The following is a 25,381-nucleotide window of genomic DNA, read 5'->3' as shown; positions in this document are numbered from 1 at the left end:
TTAACTTTTGTGATGTGAATTTAATGGTGATGAAAGTGAATATCTAAAAACATTGGCTAGCGCCAAGAATAGTGCTTCCCGTGAGAACTTCCCCTCACACCTTTGCCAATGCTCTTCAAACCTTACTGGTATCATCTTTGATGCCTGGTGCTGGGCCTAGGGATTCGTTTGTGAAATTTTGTGTATGGCAGAGGAGCCACAGAAGTGTCTTAAAGATGCAAATCAAGGCAAATAACCTTTCATAATATATTTAGCAAATGCAAAATGTAAACCACCAAAAATGTATAGGGGACGGGGAAGAGACGTTACCGAATTGGTAAGCTATGGAATATTTTAAGTGGGATTTACTTGGCTGCCCAACTGCAAATAAGTGACTAGTGGACATTTCCAGACTGTATCAGATTTTGTAGCAACTTTACAATGTGGATAAATATCTACTACAGGTTACTACTTTATTACTATTTATGACTTAAGGATAGATTTGAATCTAGCAGGTTTCCATAGGTGAAAGGCCTATTTGAAGAAATAGCTGCATTTCATTATTTTTACCCCTACAGTTGGAGCCTCCCCTCACTTTATTTCATATAAATTAGGATGTCATTTAAATTTTTTTTGTGACTATTTTCATGAGGATTTCAAAGAATGTCATATATAGTTATCACAAATATATTTGAGAACCAGAGATGAAGAGAATATAGACCTTAATTATAAACATTTCTACTAGCAATTCTTTCTTGCTAATAATATAAATCTGAAGGATGAAAAATACAAAAAATGATTATAGTAAAACGGTTGATATGAGTAATGCATGTATAGTATTTTTTTAAAAAAGATTTAGTCAGCTATCAACTTGCATTTTATGTATGCCACAGAGAACAGCTTGTAGATTTGTCACTTTTATTGTTCTGTTTCTGCTCCAAAATAAACCTGTTTTGAAGCTTGACTGGAACTTTATAGAACTAAATATAAAGACAATTCCAACACAGAGACTTATATTTAATGATGGCTGCTATTGACTGAGTGTGATATTTTTAAATTTTTTTAATTCTAAAAGCATTCCAAATATTAAATGGTTGAAATAATAAAAAGCATGAATGTTTCTCCCTTGCAGTAACAACCTGATGTACTGGGGATGCTGTATTTTAGAATAATTTCAACAAGAGGACAGGGTTCAGAACATGTTAATGTGTCAGAGCAGTAAAATTGACCACTTAAAAATGATTTTTTTTACCAAATTCAAAGAATCAAAATAAAAAGTCTCTTTTTAAGCATAGTTTTAAATCTTATGCAACTCATCTATTATGGCCTGTGGTACATGATTTTTGTCTATCGCTCAAAAGTTTTGGTTGATCCCATACATATATATTTTTAAGTAGGGCTAAAATAAAATCCTGCAGTCATTAGGCTTTTTGTAAGGGGGACCATGAGTCAAAACTTGGTGCTGACTGCAGAATGCAAGCCCCGATTCAGTAAAGTATTTTAAAACATAGTTAAGTCCCACTGATTTAGGGTCTAATTCAGCTCCTAGTCTTTTTATTAACTTCCACTTTGGGAATAGTGAATTGAGAATGGTCCTTAAATGATTCCTCAACATTTAGATGACATTAGGAAAACATGTAAAATTAGACTAATTTATCAATTTACAGTATTTATTCTCCAGTCAGATGTAATTCTTACTATTGAGGAGAGTGATTTTTCCCTTTTTTTTTATACTCTGTCACTGTCCCGTGCTTGTACTCCTTATGTAGACAAAACTTAATTAATTCAAGCAATTCTGCATATGCTCTGTTCCCTAAAGGACAGGTAACTTAAAGTGCAAAACATAAATATGGAATTGAATCCTAATAGAAATGTCTTCATGGTCTCTTAGATTTTAATGAAAAACATATCCTTCCTGTGTCACTCTTTTTGGTTTTCATTACTAGTGCAGTGCTGTGATACTAATTATCCTATATACCTGTGGATGCCTTCACTATCGTATATATGTCTAATCCTTTTTTGTGAATATTGTTAAACTCTTGGCTTAATTGATCCCCTTCCTGTTTTTTAAGGGATGATCAGACTTCTCTGGTTCAGCTAGGTGGAACCCAGCTAAGGGAATTACCTCTATTGCATCTTTGTTTCCTCCCATCACGAGACTACCTCCCTTAACTGGAGGTTCAGAATCACCAATTCTGAGGTGGGCCTTCTCTATAGTATCCCTATATCTGCCACGCTAAATAATCTCATCTCTCTCTCTCTGCTGCACTATTTCAGCAACTCTGGCTTTAAGCATCTGTGCTTGGGCCCTGGGAGCCACAAACTGCTTCTACCAAGTGTGTACATGTACCATTTGGCCATAAAGCAAATAGCAGCACTTTTTTGCATTGTGCATGGGCTAGTCCTCCCTACCTGATTAATTTGCTATTGGTGTTCTAATCTAGGTCCATACGTAATGTGGGCTTTGTACTCTGTGGTTATGTACTAAGTTTTAGCTTTTAGTTCTTTGAGTGATGGTCCCTATGTGTATACCACTTTGGGGGTCCACATGCACGTAAGACCAGAACATTTTTATTTGCAGTTTTGATGCTGCCTCATGCTCTGAACTGAGGGCATAAAGGAAGGCACCGACCACCTCTCTAAGTCCTTTCTACCACTCGTGGTCTGATACAGAGCCCCTCAGTATTCACAGCTTCACTAGCATTCCTTAGTGGCCTTCCTGAGTGCTATCACCTCTTTTGGAAGAGTGGGTGAGCCCAAGGCCCTTATGGTGGACCCTCCCTTCATGGCCTTTCATAAGGATAAGGTTTCTTTGAGGTTACACTCCAAGTTCATTCAGAAGGTTCCCTCCCAATTCCACATAGTTCATGTCAAACACCTGCCTGTTTTCGAGCCTAACCTCACATTACCATTCTCTGTCGAATCTTAGCTTTCTACCTGCAAAGGACGTGACCCTTCAGTCTCCAAGACTTTGTTTCTATCACTGAATGGATAAGGGGGAAGCAATCTCCTCACAAAAACTTTCTAAATGGATTTCAGATTGTGTCCTCCATATCTATAAACTCGTGCAGACTCCTTCACCTCAAAGTGTCAGGGTCCACTTGGCCAGACTTTTCTTCAGGGTTTTCCTCGCCTGGAGATCTGTGGAGCAGCACTGTGGGCTCTGTGCATACCTTTGCTAGACTTTACACCTTTGCTAGACTTTACATACAGGCCTTTTCTGTGGACATAGCCTTCTACAGCAGTCCTGCAGTCTTTGTGGTAGCATTGTTCCTCGCACACTCCACTTGGATGAATACTGTTTGGGTGCAGTGGACCATTGCTCAAAGAAAAATGAAAGGTTACTTCCCTTCAGTAAATGGAGTTCTTTGAGATGTGTGATTCCATAACCCACCCTCCTTTTCCTTTGCTTCAGATCTTTTCCTAAGGTGATTTGTGCTAGAGAAGGAACTAGAGGTCTGTGCCTCTCCTTATGCTCTCAGTTTGGCATCAAGGAGGCTCAGGACACAAGCATGGGCCAACAGGTGCTGTTAGTAAAAAAAATATCCAGTCTTAGGTGTATGGAATGCATGTACACTCCCGCAGTGGAATGCAGGTAGGGAATCACACATCTTGAAGAACTCCAGTTACTGTAAGATAAGTAACCTTTCTTAACTTGTTTATTACATTTAATCCGATGAACTTTCTCTACTCCACTAACAATTTATTAAGCTGTCTACCTGAAGTGCTGAATTGCAACTCAGTCCTAACTCCCCTGTCTTTTCTCTGTGCCTTGCGGTATCAAGGGTGCCTCAGTTAAAGACTATATGCTCACTAATTAAATTTGTGTCTATATCTAACCAGTTCAAAGCATGAGGACTTTACACCCACATGAAAAGAAATCTTTAAAAAAAATTATATGTGTGTAAGCTTTAACATGACATCATTCTTTTAAGGTTCATTTTATTTGTGAAGCTTGGGGCACCCAAGGGACAACCAAGTGAAGTTACCATGTGAGAACTAGAATAAATCTGTAATGAATCCACAGTGTAAACTCCCACATATTGTAATCTTGAGAGTCAAGTAATCCTTGATGTGGAGAGATCACCCTTTTGGAAAAGTGAGATGTAATTCAATCAAACACTAATTCTGTCAGCAGAGGGTAAATATTTGTTGAATTATTTTGCACTGTAGAAAATTACATTGTCCTGGACCCATGGGCAGAAAGACAAGATGCAAGGCATGTGATTTAATTAGGCCACATCTTGAGTAACTTAATTCATCTGGGAATCATCCAGCAATAACTTGTATAGTGCAAGTCATGATTCCTTCCTTCATCATTTCCACCTGGTAGAGGATTGTTATCGCTCCACTTCCCCAACAGCTGGTCTCCAGCCCGTTGTTGAGATTCCACTGCCTTCACTCATATAAGGGCTGGAGAAAGGGAGTTGTATCTTTGTGACTCTTAATGACTGGAACAGCATTTTTTAGAGGATATGTTCCCTTAAACTAGAAGTGGAAATAAACTTATCAGGAAACCGAATGCTCTATGGAATGAATACCTGCATTGGACACCAGTCATAAGGAGGCATCACCAAATATCTTGGCTGCCTCCTCCCAGCCTAGTTCCCAGATAATTAACAATTCCCTCTTTAACATCAGCCAAAAATATATCTGCTTCCTGGTCAGAGAGGTGTACCCCAACATCCCTCAATAACTCAGATACTAAATATAGTTTTGGTAGGGTAATTACTGATCCTCCCCATTCCCAATGATTCACTCATCTGGCCTCGTCAACCTGTGGTGGCCTGGTGGCTCCCACCATTCCCTTTGAAGCAGAATTTCAGATTAGTTTACAGCAATGTCTGGGAAAAAGGTCCTGGATCTGACCTAAATCTTTTGGTTCCCTGATGATTAAGTCATCCCCCTTACAAAATTCACCTTGTCATCAAGGCTCAGCTGTGAATATCCAGGGAAACTGACTGCCCACCTTTTGGCTCAATATTCACAAATCCAAACATCAGTTCTCATGACCTGTTATCCTGTAGTGTGCCCCTCCGTTCATGCCAGTGCAGAGCTATCTCATCAATGATGCCCAGCAGTGAGTTTCCAAGAGGAATTGGCCACTTCCTGTGGGCCAAATGCACAATATTATGCCCGCCCATCCAGTCACCATATCTTTTTTACCTGTTCGCTTGATCCCGAAGAAAGGGATAAATAGGAAGAGTTTAACAGATAACCCACTGAATTACCCTCCCCAACAGTGGTCTCTATACCCTTCTATGCATTTGGATGCTGTAACTGATAGACAAAATCTGTTGGGCTCCTATTTCAAACAAAGTTGTGGATGTAACCAATCCAGTTCTGAATAAATGGGATCCCATTTCACCGGAGGAACCTCAACAATACATGCTCTTTGACATTGCCATGAACTGAAATGTCCTTTTCTGAGGTAACTCTCTTTCCCTATGAAGAAAGAGTGGCCTGGCACCAGTAGCCTTGACACTAGCCCATTCTGTACTGCTTTGACTGGGCATCTCAGACTTCCCACATTTTTGTAGTAATATGAGTCACCTTGCCTCCCCCTTTTTTTTTTTTGACAGTCTGAGAGTCAGGAGATCGAATCTCTGCCCCACATTGCAGATCCCTAAATTTCAACGCCCAACCTGAATCCTTCCTTGCTTAAAAAGAACAGGAGTACTTGTGCACCTTAGAGACTAACAAATTTATTAGAGCATACGCTTTCGTGAGCTACAGCTCACTTCATCGGATGCACCTTCTTAAATTCCTTATTAGCCCCTTCAATAGCCATGACACCACAAATTATAGTGTCAGATTCTGAAAGGGTTTATTCCCTACCCTCAACTGGAGTTCAGTACATTCTTTCACACCCCAAATATATACCTGAACGATCAAGGTGCCTAGTTGCTTTGCACTAAGACAAAATTGGTCAAGAACCAAGATTCTATAGCTCTAGAGATACGTGAATGGGCTCCTCTCTGGAGAAGTGCATGTTTTATCCACCAGAAATGGAAAATATCACAGCAGATTTGTTTACTGCTACATAATTTAATGCATTTATTTTGCATATTTTAAACAATAGATTGTTGATTTACCTCACAGTTCATGAAGGTTCATCTAGAATAATCTGCTACTGGTTCCATGTGGATGGAGCCCCTCAGTATGGGCAGAGATGCATCCCTCCACCCCACAGATCCAGTTGCAAGATTAGGGTCTAGAATTTAGTATAAGGACTTTTTTGTTTTGTTTTATTATTCTACAGTTCTTTTTGTAACTCTAAATGTGATTAATATATCCCTCTCTGAAGGAATAAATTTACTGAAATTCAGATCTTTCCAATATCCATCATAATCTGGCAGAATATTTAATTACTCTGTTTGACCTTTTAAATGAATTGCATTTTATCTTTAAAAAATCTTAATTTTTCTCTTGATGACACATTAAGATTAGAAAACATTTTCATTTTATAAATTCTCTAACGTGTTTAAACTTAATCAAGAATTTAATTATTTCCATGTGTTATATGACAGAAGTGAGTTATTCGTTCTGTCATGTAAAATATCAGGTAGGCACTAAGTGAATGATTTTAGAAGTGGACCATAATTGTTCAACCATTCCTAATAATACTTTTCAGTATTAAGTGGCATAATGATTAGATTTAGAAAAAAAGTTGTAACTATTTCATGGTTAAAAGGAAGCTGAACATCCCACATACGGATTTTTTTGGAACAAACATATTGGGATTAGGATTAGCAATCAACATTAACAGGAAAACAAGAATGTAAATCATATATGCCTTGTTTGTTCTGTATAGTATAAGCACACCCAGATATTTAGGATACCATTTCTTCTAGAAGATGGGTATATTCAGGAGAAAATGTGATCACACTCTACCAGCTTGAAGGCTAACAGTAAAGCCCGTTACAAAGTTGTATTTTTGTAGATGTATCTTTTTATTTTCTCACTGATTAATTTGAAATACATATTAAGGATGAAGACAGCATAGTATATAGTATGTGGTTGGTTATTCAGATCTGTTTACTCGTAAAAATGCATGAATCACCTCTACTTTCAAACAGCCATCTCCACCTTTTTATTCTTGGTGGAACATTGTATAAAGCTTTTTGTGCTTTTCTTAAAATAATAGAACTGAATTTACCTTGAGAGGCACTGGGGAATTTTGAAGCAAATGCGATGAGCGAAGAAGAGACCCTTGAGTAGCATTTTATAGCCTTTCCATCAAAATTTAGTGTTTGCTCTCAAATTAAAATATTGAGCATTCTCTTTCAAAATTCAAAATCTATTTCCTATAATATTTTCATAGCATCTGGTTTGCAATGTCTAGCCTATCTAACTGAAATTTTCAAGTGTTCATTTCACTTGAACAGTAAACCACCTATTTCTTCTTTTAATAATAAATACTCTAAGGATGGATTATGCCCCATTTTATGTGCCGCTGCAGGGCGAAGGAGGGACAAATGATGCCCCAACACCTCCTTGTGTAGCTTGCTTAAGGACAGCTACAATCACATTCCTCAGAGCAATGGAACAGGGAGTAGGCAAAGTAATGGTTCTTGCCGTGGTCTGCTGACCAGCTGTGTGTTCATGGGAGAAGTATGTTATGCCTCTTTAATAAGTGTAATTTCTCTCCCATCTCAAACAGGGAGCCTGAGAGGTACTGTGCTTACTTTTAAAATACTGTGACCAAAATGTTAATATCCATCAACATTCATCGTCTTCCTCACCAAGTGATTCACTTGGCAAATTGCAGCACTTAGGTCAAGATAACTAGAGCTGTTAATGGGTCCTGGAAGTGGTGAAAATAGCATGGAATTATCAGGCCATTTACAATCCTTAATGAAAGGACTAAACATCAAATCCTGACCACATTCTCCAGAGGTTGGGAACAGTTTCTCAGCACAGCAGAAGAGCTGTGGTTCTGCTGGAAACAGGTAAGGTGCTAGAGGCCTCTGCAGGTTGTGAGGAATATCCATGTGCCATGGATTATAGCTCTACAGGGGCTCCTGGTGCAGCATTAAGTAGGGACAGGGCTGGAGGATCTGCCACTTTGTGGAGGGCAGCAGGGGCATAAGGGCTGAGGAAGCCAAATCTCTTTGATGCAGCTGTCGATTGGCTTACTGACAGTCCATGGTTTCAGGGAGAGGATCCCCCCTCACTGTCTGCCCCTGCAGGATCTCTGATTGACTTACTCAGGGCTTGTCTACATAAAAAAATAGCCACCAAGAATAATTATTCCACACTAGCTCGTGGTGTGGACACTCTTATTCTGCAGTAAGGGTATGTCTACACAGCAAAAGCTGTACATGGGCTTGAGCTTGAATCCAGCTAGTATAGGTAACAATAGCAGTGAAGACAACACAGTACAGGCTTCAGAGCGGGCCAGCAAGCTGAGTAAGTACCCAGGGTCCATGCTGGGCTTGTACTATCTGCGCTTACTGTTGTTAGCTGGATTCAAGCTAGCATGGGTAGTCCAGCCCATGCACAGCGTTTGCTATGTAGACATACTTTGTGTGCCTTTGTGCTATTTAGCTTTAAGCCACTTTTGGAAATGGATTGTTAAATTACAAAAAAAACCAAACTCCAACCCCAAAAACACAACCCTCAAAAAAACCACACAACACAACCCACTCAGTGCAAAATAAATGTCCACAGGGGAGTGTGGAAGATCTATTGTGCTTTAAATTCATGCATCCTAGCTTATTTTGCAGTAGTGGGGGAAAGTTTTGCCCCTAAATTGGCTTCATGTAAACAGAGGCCCAATGGAGTTAACCAATTTATACCATCTGACCCAGATTCTCCCACAGTTTCAGGTAAATGTCAGGGTACTGAACGGAGAAGACAAGTTGAAAAATAAGTGCTCGGGGGACTACCTATCTTAACATTAACAGGGCCAGTAGGAATTTGTTGAAAATCCCTGTAAGGTTAAACAGGGATGATGCCGAAAAAAGCAGACATCTCAGCCCTACTGCCTCCAGCTGCAGCCTGCTCCCTCCTAACATGTACAGCTCACTCAACAAGGAACATTCATGGAAAGGCTTCTTTGGGGCCAGGAGGAGGGAGAACCATGTGGCTGTGCTGACGCTCCCTTGTTCTCTGCCCTTTGGGCCTATTTAGTCAGATTTCAGTTGCCTCTTTCTCACAGAAGCAGAAGGTAGCATATGGCCTTCAATTCCTTATGCCTAGCCACACTCCTACCTCCATTTGGAACCCAGACAAAATATTATACAATCTGGCTTCCAATGCAAGATGCACTATTACCCATATTTCAGTTGGAATTGTTAATGCAGAGAAATTTAACAACACATCTGTCAAGACAGATGAAAACTGTGCAGGATAATGCAGTTTATATAATTAAAATCTGTGCCTATATGTTGGAAATAATACTTGAGGCCCAGTGTACATTTTTGAACAGTTTTTTTGCAGTTGGCAAGTGGTACCCTTAACTTGAATAAAGCTGTCTATCTTACCCACATCTGTGAATCTGAATATCTGGCCTGATGCATATTCTGTACTGTTGTTTTATGAAATTTGTCTGATGTATTTAATCAGTTTTATTAAATTGTTTTATTCAATTTTATTTTATTGGTACTAGCAACGTTAGAATGAAAGTGAACATAAAAGGGGGAGAAGAAACATTTTAATTTTCTTTGCCCTGTAATCAGAGGGCATGCTGTTTACAATAATGGTCTCACCATCCTTTCCCCACTTATGTCTTCTGAGTGGGGCCCTGGTGGCTTTTATCCCCCTCTCGCAGGTCTTTGTGGGTGGATAGCTGGTCCGATAGCACTGCTCCCCCCTCCCTGTCTAATGAAAATCTCAGGGTAAGGAGACTTCCAGATCTCTCCATCTCACCCCACAACTCATTTGTACCAAGTCAGGAGAGACCACCATTACTGCTGCTAACTCTGCTTTGTTTGGTAACCTTGGGCTTTTGCAATTTACAGTCCTGGTGCAGAGATGTCAGCTCACACTCCATGGTAATTAGACACAGGAAGTATCTGTCATGATAGCTTTACATATTTTCTTTCCCATGATTGTTACTTTTTCTGATTCTGTTATGTGTCTAAATATTCTGTTCTCTAAACAACCGGTTTTTTCTACGTTATTAATTCAAATAAGAAATAATCCAGTCTTTGTGATGATATATTTCATCCCCTGACAGCAATTCTGGAGTAAAATCCACTGGATTGTTTCATTACTAGTGAAGTGTGAACTTCAAACTCTTTGGAGTTTAGATTCAGATCAAGTAACCATCCAAATGGCAGAGGCTTATCTTAAATTTACAGGACATTTAATTTAAAGAAAAAAGAAAAAAAAATGGGCCATCTTGATTATCACTTCAAAAGTCCTCCCCTCCCCCCCCGCTGATAATAGCTCCTCTTAATTAATTATCCTCTTACAGTTGGTATGGGTACTTCCACCTTTTCATGTTCTCTGTATGTATAAATATCTTCTTACTATATGTTCCATTCTATGCATCCGATGAAGTGGGCTAAAGCCCACAAAAGCTTATCCTCAAATAAATTTGTTAGTCTCTAAGGTGCCACAAGTACTCCTGTTCTTTTTGCTTAAATTTACAGTTCTGAAGCCTTAACATTCCAATTACAATTTAGGGGAGCTCCTGTCCTGCAGACTGCATTTTATTGAATAACACTGAGTTCCTGTAATACAAAACAAAAATATTCTCTTTTCCTGTAAGGAATATTAAGACCCAGCACTGATTTGAGCTAGAGAATCAGTACATTTTATATTTCCACTAAGATGCAAAATAGACATTCTTTTGAAAATTCAAAACTACTTTGTTCAGTCCTGATCAGAAATATTGTCCAAAGAGCTGTCATTGCAATATTTCTGCACTCAGAGTTTGGATTTCAATGGAGCCTGAAAATACAAAGTTGCCTAAAAATTAAAAACAAAATTACATGTCTGGTCCCTTAATACACCTGAGACCATGCATGAGGAATTATGACCAGAAATCTTTTCTGCTGCTCCTGGCCTAATCCAGATTATGGGAGTCCATATGCATCTGCAACATGACTAGCTTTCATGGCTATTCACACTGCTTCACAGCTGTTCACCTCACTATACATTTGCTTAGTTAGTACTAAGACATAAATTACCCTGTTCTTTCAGCCTACCTATAGAGGAGAGGTAAAAGTAAGAGTGGCTTAAAGGAGGGCAGAAGAGAAACAGAGGTCTCTTCAAAGAGGAGAGGGAAAGAACATATAAGTGACACACACAGGCCCCATAAAGGCCTATGTTGGTGTCTCTCTCTCTTGTGACTGAATATAAATTGTGGTGATGACTGAATACAAAGTGTGTGAGAACAGACTAGGGTGAGTGAGTGTGTGTATGCGTGCATATGCGTATATGTATTTGGGGAATGAGTATGTTGAAGAAATTATGAAGAGTGGAAAGTAAGAACATAGGGTTTGGGAGAGAATGTAATATATGGAAACAAAGATGACGGGAAAAAGGTAGAGAGAAGACTTTGAAGTCTTAGAGGAAAAGGTATGTCAAGATATACAATGAAAAAAGAGAGGAAGTGGAGTGAAGGGAAAGAAAAGAGAGATCAAAAGCAACAGAACCACAACAGTAAAATGATGAAAATGTAAAAATGCAGCTAAAATGCTGGATGAAGGTTTCTAACTATCAGAAGAGTGAAGTTCTGGAACTGCCTTCCAAGGGAGAAGTGGGGGCAAAAAACCCAAATGGCTTCAAGACTGAGCTTTATAAGCTTAAGGAGTTGACGGTATGATAAGATTGCCTACAATGGCATGTAACTGATCTGCGACTGCTAGTGGCAGCAGATATTGGCAGTAGCAAATATCTCCAATGGCCAGTGATGGGACACTAGATCAGGAGGGCTTTGGATTACTACAGAGAATTTTTTCCGTTGTCTGGCTGGTGGGTCTTGCCCACATGCTCAGGTTCTAACTAATTACCATATTTGTGGTCAGGAACACAGGCGCTGACTCCGTGGGTACTCTGGGGCTGGAGCACCCGTGGGGAAAAATTAGTGGGTGCTCTGCTCCCACCGGCAGCCAAGCTCCCTTCCCCCCCCCCACCTCCTCCCTCCCTGAGTGTGGCACGCCCCTGCTCCTCCGCCTACCTCCCAGCACTTCCCACTGCCAAACAGCTGTTTGGTGGAACTTAGGACTTTCCAGGAGGGAGGGGGGAAGAGTGGGGACGTGGCATGCTCAGGGGAGGAGATGGAGAAGAGGCTGGGCAGAGGCGGGGACTTGGGGGAAGGGGGTGGAATGGGGGTGGGAAGGGGGCGGGGACTTTAGGGAAGGGGTGGAATGGGGGCAAGGTGAGGGTAGTACAGGGGCGGGGGTGGGGTCAAGCACCCACTGGGAACAGTGGAAGTCGGCGCCTATGGTTGGGAAGGAATTTTCCCCTTTGTCAGGTTTGCAGCACCCCTGGGTTTTTTTCACTTTCTTATGCAGCGTGGGGCATGGGTCACTTGTAGGTTTAAACTAATATAAATAGTGGATTCTCGTAACTTGAAGTCTTTAAAGCATGATTTGAGGACTTCAGTATCTCAGCTAGAGGTTATGGCTGTACTGCAAGGGTGGGTGGAAGAGGTTCTGTGGCCTGCAATGTCCCAGAGGTCAGACTAGATGATAATGATGGTCTCTTCTGGCCTTAAAGACTGAGTCTATGTGACTATTATATAAACAAAAATATAGTGCTCAATCTTCCTTGCATTGAAATCAATAGGAGTTTTGCTATTGACTTCAGTGGGAGAAGGATCGATCCATGAATTGAAATTAAGTGCATTTTTCATGACACTTGTGAGAAATGTTGATTGTCCCAAATGAACACCATTAAAGTCTTTATGCTATGCCACCAGCTTTTTAGTTTATGCCATATATTTAACATATTTTTAAAAGGTGCTAGAGAGGTTTTTTTTTTAAAAAAAAAGTGGTTTTTTTTCATCTCCTGTCTGTAAAACCAGTCTGCTTTGGTTATCATGACTAAATTGGAACAGGCTTTGGAGAAATAAAGACCTAGGTACCAAACTGATGGGTTTATTAAAAAGGTAAATACTAGATTAGAAAAAGAAGTATAATGAATCCATTTTAGAAACCTCTACAAACCATCTACATTAATATTTTTCCCATAACATCCTGACTTTAGTCTGTGACCTACCATGTGAAATTTTGACTTCCAATGGGAAACCTCTCAAATCCTATCTTTCACTGCTCATTTTTTATCTCCAAGAAACTTCACTCACCTTTCTCCCTTTCACCCTTCACCACCAAAAGCCCTGCCCCTCACAGCAAAGCAACAATCTCGCCAACCACAGTCACCCTCACGTGATTTCTGAATTCTTTGCTTCCTCCCCAATTCCCCTGCTCAACCACATGTCTCCTACCACCTCTCACATTCCCAGATCTTTAGAGCACTGCAAATCCACAAATATCCACTTTATACCCACAGATATCCACATCTGCGGATCGTGGATGGCTGCAGATCCAAATTTTATATCTAAAGCCCTGCAAAACTCCACTAGATATTCGCATCTGTGGATGCAGATATCTGTGGACCATTTTTGCGGATCATGGGTGGATGCGAATCCAAATTTTATATCTAAAGCTCTGCATTATATCCACAGATATCAGCATCTGTGGATATAGATATTGGCAAATCATTTCTGCAGATCTTTCCTATTCTTACCACACACTGACCACTCCTACCTATTTCTGTCACTAGTTACCTGTTTTTTCAGCCCTCCCATTCCCCACTCACCTCCCTGTCTGACTCACTCATTCACTCAGCACCTCATATACCCATGTCTCCACCTACATGGACCTTCGTTTTACACCTCTCTCCACCCACTTCATAATCTGTGTCTCTCACTCTCACCTTCCCCCCCCCCCACACTCTCTCCATCTGCCTCTCAGGGTCCTGCTGGAAACTGTCTGCCCACCTACATCTTGCCACACATTGCCCTCTCTCTCTACTCTTTTCCTCCCCACAACCCACCATCACTGGGTCATAAACTCCTGCCCTGTCCGCTATATACTGTAGTTACTTCTCACCCCTCATTGTGAACTGTCTTTCCCCAGTCCCCTTCCACTGCACTCTGCCCTTCTGGCCAGGCTTTCTTGCTTAGAACTATCTCCCAGACCGCCCTCTGCCCCCCTAAAGCCTCCTTGCTGTGAAGTACCTCCTCAGACTTCTCCAGTGCTCAGTCCCCCCACCTCACATCTGTAAACAATTGTTCCAACAGCGCCCCCCCATCTTACATCTATCACCCTTCATTGCCTCTTGCTGAGAACTAGCCTCTTCAGATGCCCCACATGCTCTTTGCCCATCCCATTACTGGCATCTGTCACTCTCAGCTTCCACCTTTATTAACCTCTGTCAAGTTTAGACCCCACCCTACCCTCACTGGGATTTGTGCCACTCTGCTATTCCCTCTTCACTGTCTTCCATAGGTCCATTCTGAGGGGGAATTTGTGTGTGTGTACACAATGCGGCAGGCAGTAGTTTCAGCAGGAAAGGAAGCAGATGATGTTGGTGAGGAGATCAGTGTGAGAAGGCTTTGTGAAGGATGGTTTTTAAGGAAGCATTTAGAGGAAGAGAATAGTTGGCACACAAGGAAGAGGAGGCTGTTCTAAGTGTCAGAGAAGAGGACACAAGCCAAGTGAGAAGGATATTAAGAGACAAGGTAGGAGTGGGATTAGGCAGCAGTGCAACAAGTATCAGAGCTCATGGTGTTTTGAGTGTATGTGATGTATACCAGCTTCTTGACCTTCCTGCTATTGACTGCTGTTCAAGTATTCACACATACTATGTTAAATTATACACAAAAAAAGCCCTAAGAGTCAGCACCTTTCTCAAATCCAACTACAGTAAAAAGGGCAGTTTTTTGAACATCAGACTTTTGGAGCTGTCATAAAGCACACAATATTGGGACTGATTTTCAGTTTTCTCAAGTACTTACCTAATGAATAAAACGTGTAATAAAACTTGACTCTAGTTCTGACATTCTACAATGAAATATTTTAAATTTAAATGGTATATTTCTATAATATGTTTATTAAAATTATCTTAAATAAACATTCTCTCTGCCTTCCACAATTTTCCTTGCCATACCTCAATGAGCTTGTTTCAAATTCAAACAGTAGAATTCTAATGAAAGGGAGAAACTAACTTGCTGATATTTTTTCACATTGCTATAAGATAAAAAGAAAATATGTAATAAGAGCCTAGTCCAGCAGAAAATGAGACTCCTGTGCTGCTGGGCTATAAATATTTAGTAAATTCCTGGATTCACTAGTTAGTGGATGTTAACTTTTGTGTCCTGAGGGAGAGAGTTCCTTTTAACAAATACTCCAGTAAAGATCCAAAAGCATTACCTCTTATTGTTTTATTGTGGTTAATTTGGCCTGTAGTATGCTGCTCGGTATGAATACAAAATAACCCTTCTTTTGAAGAACTTTGGATCCAGAATAGGTTAACCTATTGAGGGACTTGATCCTGCATCTGTGTGGGTGCCAGACTTTGCATATGTGGAACTCCTTATAGCGTTAAAGCCTTAATTACAGTTGTAAAGTTCTGCATACGTGTAAAATATTAAGACCAGCCAGTGACAGAAGTGGAAATAAAACTCAGACCCTCCTAGCTCCTATGCCTGTGTTGAAACAAAGTTACTTTTGAGCATCTCAGTTTATGGCTATGCAGTATTATACACTGTAAAGGGGTCTGACTTTCAGAGGGTAGGTGGCTCAGCATAAAATCAGGCCCTTGTAACGTGTTAATAATTGAGGTACCCAAAAATCACTGGTCAACTTTGAAAATCTTGGCCTGCGGCTTTTGGAGAATGAACATTGTTTCATGTTACTTTTTAACTACATCTCTGTATTTACAACTTTTTAAAGTCAAAATTCCAAAAGGTGGAATAAGTCAAATTACACTGAATCAATTGGAGAACAATTCTGCACCATTGTTAAAAAATGTTTTCATGAATTTCACCCAGCTTTAGTTGTACCTTTAAAAAGAAAAGAGAGGCTGTCATTTATTTTCAGTTTTACAGTGAATTATTTCCAACTGGTTCAAGCGGTTACTAATATTTTTTCAAGAAGTGACAAGGTAGGTGAGGTAGTATCTTTAATTGGGCCAACTTCTGTTGGTGACAGAGACAAGCTTTCGAGCTGTACAGAGATCTTCCTTAGCTTGGTGTAGCTGGAAAGCTTGTCTCTCTTGCCAACAGAAGTTGGTCCAATAAAAGATTTTACTTTGCCCATCTTGTCTCTCTAATATCCTGCAGCTGACATGGCTACAACAACACTGAATTGTCAAGGATTGTAATTAGCTTCCATCCAATAACAGGAATGATCCTTTAATACACTGTAATTATAGTGCTTGCTGTGAAGAAGAATTGGTATTGTTTTCCATGCAGAAGGCAAACTTTTCCAATTTGATCTATGGGATTTTGTGTGCACAAACTAGATTGTCACTCAGCTTGGCTTGAGTAAAGGAGTAAAGAGTTTTGAATAGTCTTTTGTGAATGCGTGCTTGTATGCTATTTGTTCCCATCATTTTTCTCTTTTATTGGATATATCTATTTATTGCATCCAATTCCAAAGTCTCTCTCTCCCACTGCTCCAAAGACTTTAATGTTGCTCTAATTTTTCTCCCATGCAGTTAACCAGGGCTTTAAAATAGTGTCACTGGGTTGCACATCCTCTGCTAGGATTTAGTAATTTTTCAACTCCAGCATATTAGTGTTTGGTTACTGTGCTCTTCCCTCTTGGAATAGGAACAGCATTTGCAGGTACAGTGGCAGATAAGGAAGTAGAAATCAAGCACTCATTTATACTGAGTATATATGGCCCAACTCTCTACAGTCATGTAAGGCCCATGGGCACTGTAACTGGGGTGGTCCCACCCCACAAGGGCAAGAGAGAGGGCAAATCTAGTAGAGTATAGGTCCTTGTGCCACCTGAGTGCTAAACTGTGTTCCAGGGGCCTCCACCTGTGTAAGTGCAAAATGAGATTTTGGGGATATGGCCACTGACTTTGCAATCACAGTGCAAATCTTCAGGCTGTGGGAGAATTCTTGAACCCCCACAGAATTCCCCTATGCAGAGCTGGTTTGTCTGGGATATGTGTAGGGACAAGAATTTGTCTCTACGGCAACAGAAATGGTGATATGAGAAGCAGATGAATTTTAATCTCATACTGAGGGAGCTTAATTTCCGATGTCATGCTTTGCGTGCTCTTTCAGTGCCTACTTCTGTCTTCGTGCTTATAGTGATACTGCATAAATTCAGCTTTAGGTCTTGCTTGATTAGTTTATAAAGTAGTAACACACAGTATTTTCTCTGCCAGGTCACTGCTTAACATAAATGTTTTTAGATATAAAAACAGGAACTCATTGCTATTCAATGAAATTCCCCCTTCAGGATCAAAGGAATTTTAATACTTCAGTATTAATTAACTATTAATTTCTACCAATGTATAGAGTACTAATCAGTTCTAAAAATATGAGTCAGCCCTGGAGCCTCTTTATAATGCAGAGAATGTAGTTACCACTGTGTAAGCCTGAAATATAGCTTTTGTATCAACGCATGTGCAGTGTACTCTGATTCTGAGCAATGTATGGTGGGAGATGTTTTCTTTAGAAAGAAGTGTATGCAATTACGTTCAAAATTAAAAGTCAACATTTTTGAAATTCAGTGTCTACATTAAGGCATCTAAATCCATATTCAGCCTCCTACATAAGTGCCCTGAATTTTCATAGGTGCTGGATACCTGCAACCACCTTTGACTTCAATGAGCATTGTGGGTGACTACCTAGTACTTCGGAAAATGAGGCCATTTTTCATTGAGGAACTTTTCCCTAATTTTAGGACAATAGGAATTTTCATACGGGTTGAGGCCAATGGTCCATCTAATCTAGTATACTCAGTCTTTGACAGTGGTCAGTACCAAATGCAAGAAACCCTGAAGTGGACAATTATGAAATATAGAGCCCATAGGGGAAGCTTCTTCTGAACCCCCTCAGCTAGAGATTGGCTTGTGCTTTTCAAACTTTTAGGTTCATTTTTAGGCATCCAAGACTGAAAATATCGGTTAATGACTGTTTATCCCAGTATTCATTGGAGAGAATTTTTTAAAAAGACAGCCTATTTCCCATATTATGAAAATGAAGTGTAAACATTTTAATTACATCATTTTTAGTATAATGGTGCCTTAATGTGATAGTCTGTCTATGGTGAATGTGACTTTCCGTTTTCTTTTTTAAAAAAAGGAAAATTCATTTTCTTTGTGATTCAGTTCAGTGAGAAGTTTATTTTCATAATCACTAAGAAATAATGTTAGCTCTACATTATAGTTCAGGAAATTAAGTATTGCTATCTGCACTAAAACACAACCCCCCAAATTTGAGTCCAGTTATGGTTTTTTTAGAGTCCCTATTCAGACTTTTTATATCTGAAAAGGTAGCAAATCTGTATGCTGATGACCTTGAATTATGCTTTCAACTATGTAAATTCTTTGCTATCTCAGTGACTCCCTCACAGTGTACCTCAGAGAGTTCTACAAGTGTAGCTGGATGTATTGTGCTAAAGTCTGAGAGGTGCTGAGCACCTGAAATTTGAATTTAGGAGAACAGGAGTTGCAGATTCTTGTTACCTCTCAGGATTTGGTGCATGGCTGCTAGACTTTCAATCTTGCATGTTTTCTCCCTTCTCAAAATGTGGAGAGAGGTGGGATTTCCCTAAGATCTTCTGTTTCTCCCAGACAGAATTTGGCATTCTTGGGACAGGAACAACTGTTGTCTTTATTTGCCTTGATTGGATGCTTGCCTTTAATTGCTGTCCAGTTTGAAAATGAGTTAATTTTTGTTTTATTTACTATTAATTTCTACCAATGTATAGAGTACTAATCAGTTCTAAAAATATGAGTCAGCCCTGGAGAACTGAGTATTTTCTATCCCTTTTTGAGAATTAGGAGAACCCAAGTTTAATCTCTTCTGTAGATTTTATAAAAGAATTGTTGTGACCTTCTTTCAAAATTGCAATGTTTAGGAATAATGTGGAGGAACATATGCAAAATGTCTAAGATATTGTCATGTCAAACACACAGTTATACACTAAATAAAGCAATAGTGCTTGTGGCATGCATGTCTAGACACTGAGCTTCTCTTTATTTTTCACTTTGTCAACCTTCAACCTTGAATTTTTAACATGCCAGCAGCTTTGCTGCAATTTTAACATTAAAACTGCCAACAAGTCACATGAAGTACCAAAACCCCAAAAGAAGCAAGATCAGTTATATGTTTGCTGGTTTACTATATGTACCTAAAAGGAAAAAGCCAAGCATGAATAGAATAAAATAATTTAAAAAGAGTATTAATGAGCTGACAGCACTTTCTCAAACAGGTTATCAGCCATGGGGTGGCAATCCAAAGGCACATCACAGTTGTTTTTGGGACGTGTGAAACTTTTATTAAAAAAGACCCCAACCCTCTAAGCTCACACTAAAAAAATGTTCCTAACCCTTCTGGTTGTGAAGACAACCATCTGAATGCAAATAGCCCCAATCATTAGGTTTACTGAATATATGCTATAGCACTAGGGAATTTATAAGTCATTAAGGGTGAAATTGACCCTAAATGTCAGAAGGCCTGTGCACCACTTAAACTCTATTTTGAGGGCTTAATAGGGACTTAAGTGGTGTATAGACCTTGGACTGTCTCTGCATAATCAATCCAAATGTGTAAATTACACTTTAGTATATTCTTAAAATGTAAAATTGTCAAATTTATATGTATTGGGCCAAATTCTGATATCATTTACTACTTCTGGGGGAATTCTGCATCACTGCGCAATGCAGAATTTTGCAGAAATTAATGTGCCTGCAGAATTTCCTCCCCCTCCTCCCCCGAAATGGGCTGCGATGCTTCTCACCGCCACTAGGGGCTGCTGGACCCAGCAGAGCTCAGCTCACATATAGAAGACACTGATGGGGGATGGGGAGGGAGCTAGAGGGTTCCTTACAGCTGTAGTTCCCAGCCCTGGGGGAAGGAGAGGGCAGTGTTCAGAAAACTCTGTACAAGCCTGAGACCAAGCATCAGGCTGTTTCTCTCTCTGGATCCCTGGGCTCGGGGCGGGCTTGGGGGGGGGACAGGAAGAGGAGGGAGGGTGTCTGGGCTGAAGGGAGTCACGGCTGGGCTCTGAGGAGGATGGGGAATGGATATCTGGGCAATGGGGGGCCCACAGATGGGATCTGGGGGGACAGGATGTGGGTATCTGGGCAAGCGGGGGCTGTGGCTGGGCTCTGGGGGGGGGGTGCGGATGTATTGGCTGGAGGGGGGCCATGGCTGGGCCCTTGTGGGAGGAGCTGTGGGTGTCTGGCCCCTGCTTGGGCTCGGGCGGGCGGGGAGGCAGAGAAACAGGAACTGGTTTGTCATAGGAGTTTCTTTAAAACTCTACTCTGGGGGGAATTTTTTTGTCTGTATCGTTACGGACATACTTGTTGACAGGTACTTTGAAATAAATTACCACAGTAATTGAAACTGACATGATTATGTAGTTTTATTTTGACAAATAAAATTTGCAGAATTTTGCAGAATTCTAAAATATTGTGCGCAGAATTTTTTGGTGCAGAATTTTAAATTTTTTGGTGCAGAATGCCCACAGGAGTAATTTACATTGGAATAACTCAGCTGACTCAGTTGCGCTATTGTAACTGAGTGGAGGCCTTTGCCCTTTATTTTGGCAAAATAGACTTAGGCTCCACACTTGCACAACTTGCACGCATGCAACTTTACTCATCTAAGACATTCCTTTGAAGCCAATGAGTTTAGTCACGTGAGTAAAGTTATGCACATATATAAGTATTTGCAGCATTCGGATATTGAGCATTTTACAAATGATTGTTTTGCAGATGGTAGAATTTTTGTTCTTTTTTAGCTGAAATGGCAGGATTCTTAGAAACAGGGTGATAAGAGGAAGTAGTGAAGGTTTGGAGGTCATGGCTGAATAAAAAAGGTGTTTCAGGGCCAAGAGGTGAGAAAAAGTTAAAACCCCCTTGTGGCAGAATATTGATTTTAAAATATTTCTGTACAAGGAACTATTCTGGTGAGGGGATGAACCTAGTAGATATTTTCTCTCCCTGTCAACTGTGTTTCTCTGAAAACATTAAATAATGGATTCATATACACAGTTTATTGTATCTGTCCTCATCCTCTTTATAAGGACAGGTTGTGGCTAGACAGGCACAGATGTGCCAAGGAAAGGAGAATGCCTTTCTTCTTGGAGCATAAAGACTGGGAGAGTCCAGTGGTGATCTGATGTGGAGAATGAGTGTGGTGGTGGTGATCTGCATTATTTTTTATGCACTTCAGTTTATATGCTTGATATTATCCTCCCTGAGTGCAAGGAATTAAAGGAGGCTATTAGTGGGAAACAAATAGGAAATGAAACAATGGCAGAGATAAGGTACCATCAGAGAAAGTATCAAGGCTACTTGAGGAAACAATGGGAAAGCTATTAATTGGGGAATACTCACCTGCTTGATAACAAGACTAGCAAGGTTTATTTTTCCCAGGCCCGAATCTTGGATCAAAGGGATTACTAAACAATTGAAGTCTCTGGTCTTGGGGGAATGGGGTTGAGAGTCATCTCTAGCTGCTGCTCAGAGACAGAATTCTGCAGGGACTGTGTCACTCCCAGTGCAGGAATGGGGATGTCTGGGCTCAATGGAACTTACCCAACACTTCCAAGGAAAGAATAAAGTATACATAAGAACCAGACCAATAGGCCTTTATGGGTTTATCCCTTTTCCCTGCTTGCGTCTTTGGGTGAATAAATAATACATTTGTTTTAATGGAACTGTTTTCAGTCTCTTCAATGAGCTGCTAGTCACACACTCCCAAATAAAAGTTTTCTTGCAGGTGCCATGTACAATTGGGGTGTCATAGTTGGGGAACTGCAACCCAGCGATCCAGGCCAAAAATTGGATGGTGGCATTCCATCGCTGAGAGAGGATAAGGAAGCTAAGTCTGTCACCTGAAAAGTGCACTCAAGAGAGAGAAAAAGGGATCTAAAGTGCAGCTTGCTCTGTGACTGTGACACTGCCTTCTCAAAGAGAGGTGGGAAGGGATGAAAGTGAAGCCATGGCCCAGGGGACTGGAGCTTTTGAGGAAGGAAATACAGTTTGAACCCTCTCAATGTATGCAATACCCATTGTCTCTAGAGGAATTGTGGCTGAATCTGCCAGAATACCTGAAGACTCTTGCTGCTACGCAGACGCTCTATCTGTTCTGGCCGATCTGATGTTAATAAATTTCAATCACCATGATGAAGGGCAGCGTGTTATCTCTGTAGCATGGAGGAAATAGCAATCTAGATTAAAATTGGGAGTACTCTGATTAGTATAGGGTATGTATGGTTTTTGCTAACAAATTACTCTTAATTTTTTTCTATTGCTTGAATATGTAATTGAAAATGTAGTAACCAATTAAACAATTTTCCTAAATTATCAAAATTACATCCATATCTCACACGAAATAACTTTTTTAGCCTTTTCATTTTTTAGTCATTTGTATACTAGACTCTGACATCTGTTGAAAGCAAATGACGGAAATATGGTTTTAACAAGATAATCATGAACTTTATAGGATTAGAAAAAATAATCAAACAGAACTAAAACTTTTATGTGGTGAATAAATATTAGATTCAGATCAAAGTAACCCTATTCATGACTGGGGCTCGTAAGTGCTGCTGCAATACAAATAATAACGGTGATAATACCAATATATTTACAGTAGTTTTTGTTTAGCCCAATGAGATCTTTTTTGGGCATAGCTCTTCCTCCACCACTGCAATTTTGGGACTCTTAAAACTAAGGCTCATTTTACATTTAGAATAAAAGGCCACCAGCCACCTCTAGCATCCTTTGTTCAGTTGTAGATTGTGCTGGGGTCTGAATATAATTGCTGTTACTTATCATTTTTGCAAGGGACAGTTCTTCAAATGAAAGTCCCTATCCACTGGGAACTCTTGTGCATATTCTAAGAAATTTCAGGTTATTGTCTATCTTCTTCTCCAATTATTTTCATGTAAAAAACAAAATAGCCTGCAATGTTAATATCACAAGTGCTATAAAGAGCCCTCTCATGGCTTTTTCTTGTACATAGATAGATATGAGATGTCATCTGAGAAATAAAATAGGAGCATAAAAATTCAATAACATTGACTAAACTAAAAGCTTCAGAACTGCCAACCCTAAGCACTCAGAAATCATGAGTCAGGCCCTTGAAATCAGGAGACTGGCTTCAAAATAGGAGACTTTTAAAATATCACATTTGGGGTTTTTTTCCCCTTTCACTTTCTGGTTTCTGAGCTTTTACACTCATCAGATTTTTCAAGCTTTTCTTTGCAACTATGAGGGCTAGAAACTTACTCTTTTTAAAATGAAAGCTGAGATTCTTAGGGTTCCAAGAGCTGGCGTTTTAAGGAAAAACACCAAATATCATGAGACTCATGATTAAAATCACGAGAGTTGGCAACACAATTATATGTATCTCCTCTTGCTTCCACCCCCTTTCAATTTATCCCTTTTTCTTTGTCTCCCAACTATTCTCTTTTTTATTTTGTTTTGTTGTCTTTCCTCTTCCTTTCTTTCAGAAGCCTCTATCATTCTTGTTATTTGTCTTATTTTTCCCTGTTTTCTGGCCAGTCTGACTCTTTCCTCTCCCATAATTGTCTGTTCCTCTCCCATAATTCTTGTCTCTCTGTCCCTTTAGCTCTCCCTTACATTCCATTATCTCTCTTCTGTCCGCTTCTCTGCAAGTGACTGCCTGAGGTGCCTCCATGGTCTTATCACTGAAGTTTAACTCGCCCCATCATCTTGGGATGCTTTTGTTGTTGAGCTGGTGCATAAGCTGTGTGTTCCCTTCTGTTATCCCCCATGTTCCCTCCTTTCACCTTTCCTCTGTGTAGTCAGTGTTCTATGGTTAGAGGCATCTGGATTCCCCCATTGATTCATCCCCCTACCCACTTTGTGTCCCTGAACTATGTTGGTGTTTAGGGTAACTGAGGTGAGGGATCCCCTCTTCCTTTACCATCTTTGTGCTGGCTGCCTGTAGCTGACTCATCTCCTCCACTGTCTTTTCTCTTTGTGGCTACACTAAATGGTTTGCAAAGAAACCATATAAAAATCCAGCTCCCCAGTCCTAAATTGGTCTGTATTCATCTCCCTGTAGATACCAAAACAAAAGGGATTGACCAAAGTTTGTTTTCTAGATACCAAAGATTAGCTTCAGGCATCAGTGTCTGAGACCATGGAAACTCCCCCCCCCCTTTTTTTTTGGTGGTGGGAATTCCTGAGAAAATTTCAGCCATAGCAACCTGTTTTATATTTTGAGAATTAACTTTTAGCATTGATATTTAAAAATGTCAACAGTTGGGTAGATTGTAGATGTTGGCTTCATATCCCAAGGCTGGCTCTGTTAACTGTTTGACACAACCTTGATTATATTGATGGAATGAGAGTGGGAGGAGGGGAATATAACATTAATTTGGTTAATATAGAGTTTGTATAAATGGGAGTGTTTTGGGAGTCTGGGGGCCTTCAGATTTTTAGCTCTTGAGGAGAATAGCTGTGTATGTGTGAGAAAATGTATTACACAGTACTTTCTTAACTCCTGAAAGTTTAAGGATTCCAGTATATAAAGTAGTCAGTATAGCAAACTATGAGATGAAGTCAAGCTTTAAAGGTGTCATAAATATAAAGGGAAGGGTAAACCCCTTTAAAATCCCTCCTGGCCAGAGGAAAAATCTTCTTACCTGTAAAGGGTTAAGAAGCTAAAGGTAACCTCGCTGGCACCTGACCAAAATGACCAATGGGGAGACAGGATACTTTCAAAAGCTGGGAGGAGGGAGAAAAACAAAGGGTCTGTGTCTGTCTGTGTGATGCTTTTGCCGGGGACAGAACAGGAATGGAGTCTTAGAACTTAGTAAGTAATCTAGCTAGGTATGTGTTAGATTATGATTTATTTAAATGGCTGAGAAAATAGCTGTGCTGAATAGAATGAATATTCCTGTCTGTGTGTCTTTTTTGTAACTTAAGGTTTTGCCTACAGGGGTTCTCTATGTTTTGAATCTAATTACCCTGTAAGGTATTTACCATCCTGATTTTACAGGGATGATTCTTTTTTACTTCTATTAAAAGTCTTCTTGTAATGAAACTAAATGCTTTTTCATTGTTCTAAGATCCAAGGGTTTGGGTCTGTGGTCACCTGTGCAAATTGGTGAGGATTTTTACCAAACCTTCCCCAGGAAGTGGGGTGTAAGGGTTGCGGGGATTTTGGGGGGAAAGACGTGTCCAAACTACGTTTTCTAAGGAACCCAGATAA

General features: G+C 40.1%; 2 protein-coding genes across 4 annotated transcripts in view; one reads left to right on the top strand and one right to left on the bottom strand.

Moving 5' to 3' along the window:
- Positions 1-25,381, top strand: part of CTNNA3 (catenin alpha 3) — an 891,674-nt gene that overhangs the window by 270,850 nt on the left and 595,443 nt on the right. The gene's annotated exons all lie outside the window — the stretch shown is intronic.
- The window catches only part of LRRTM3 (leucine rich repeat transmembrane neuronal 3), a 119,382-nt gene that overhangs the window by 1,002 nt on the left and 92,999 nt on the right, over positions 1-25,381 (bottom strand).

Source organism: Chelonia mydas, chromosome 7, assembly GCF_015237465.2.
Source record: "Chelonia mydas isolate rCheMyd1 chromosome 7, rCheMyd1.pri.v2, whole genome shotgun sequence".
In the NCBI taxonomy this organism is placed as follows: domain Eukaryota; kingdom Metazoa; phylum Chordata; order Testudines; family Cheloniidae; genus Chelonia; species Chelonia mydas.
The sequence above is the reverse complement of the archived record's forward strand: the minus strand, read 5'-3'. Positions and strand labels throughout refer to the sequence as shown.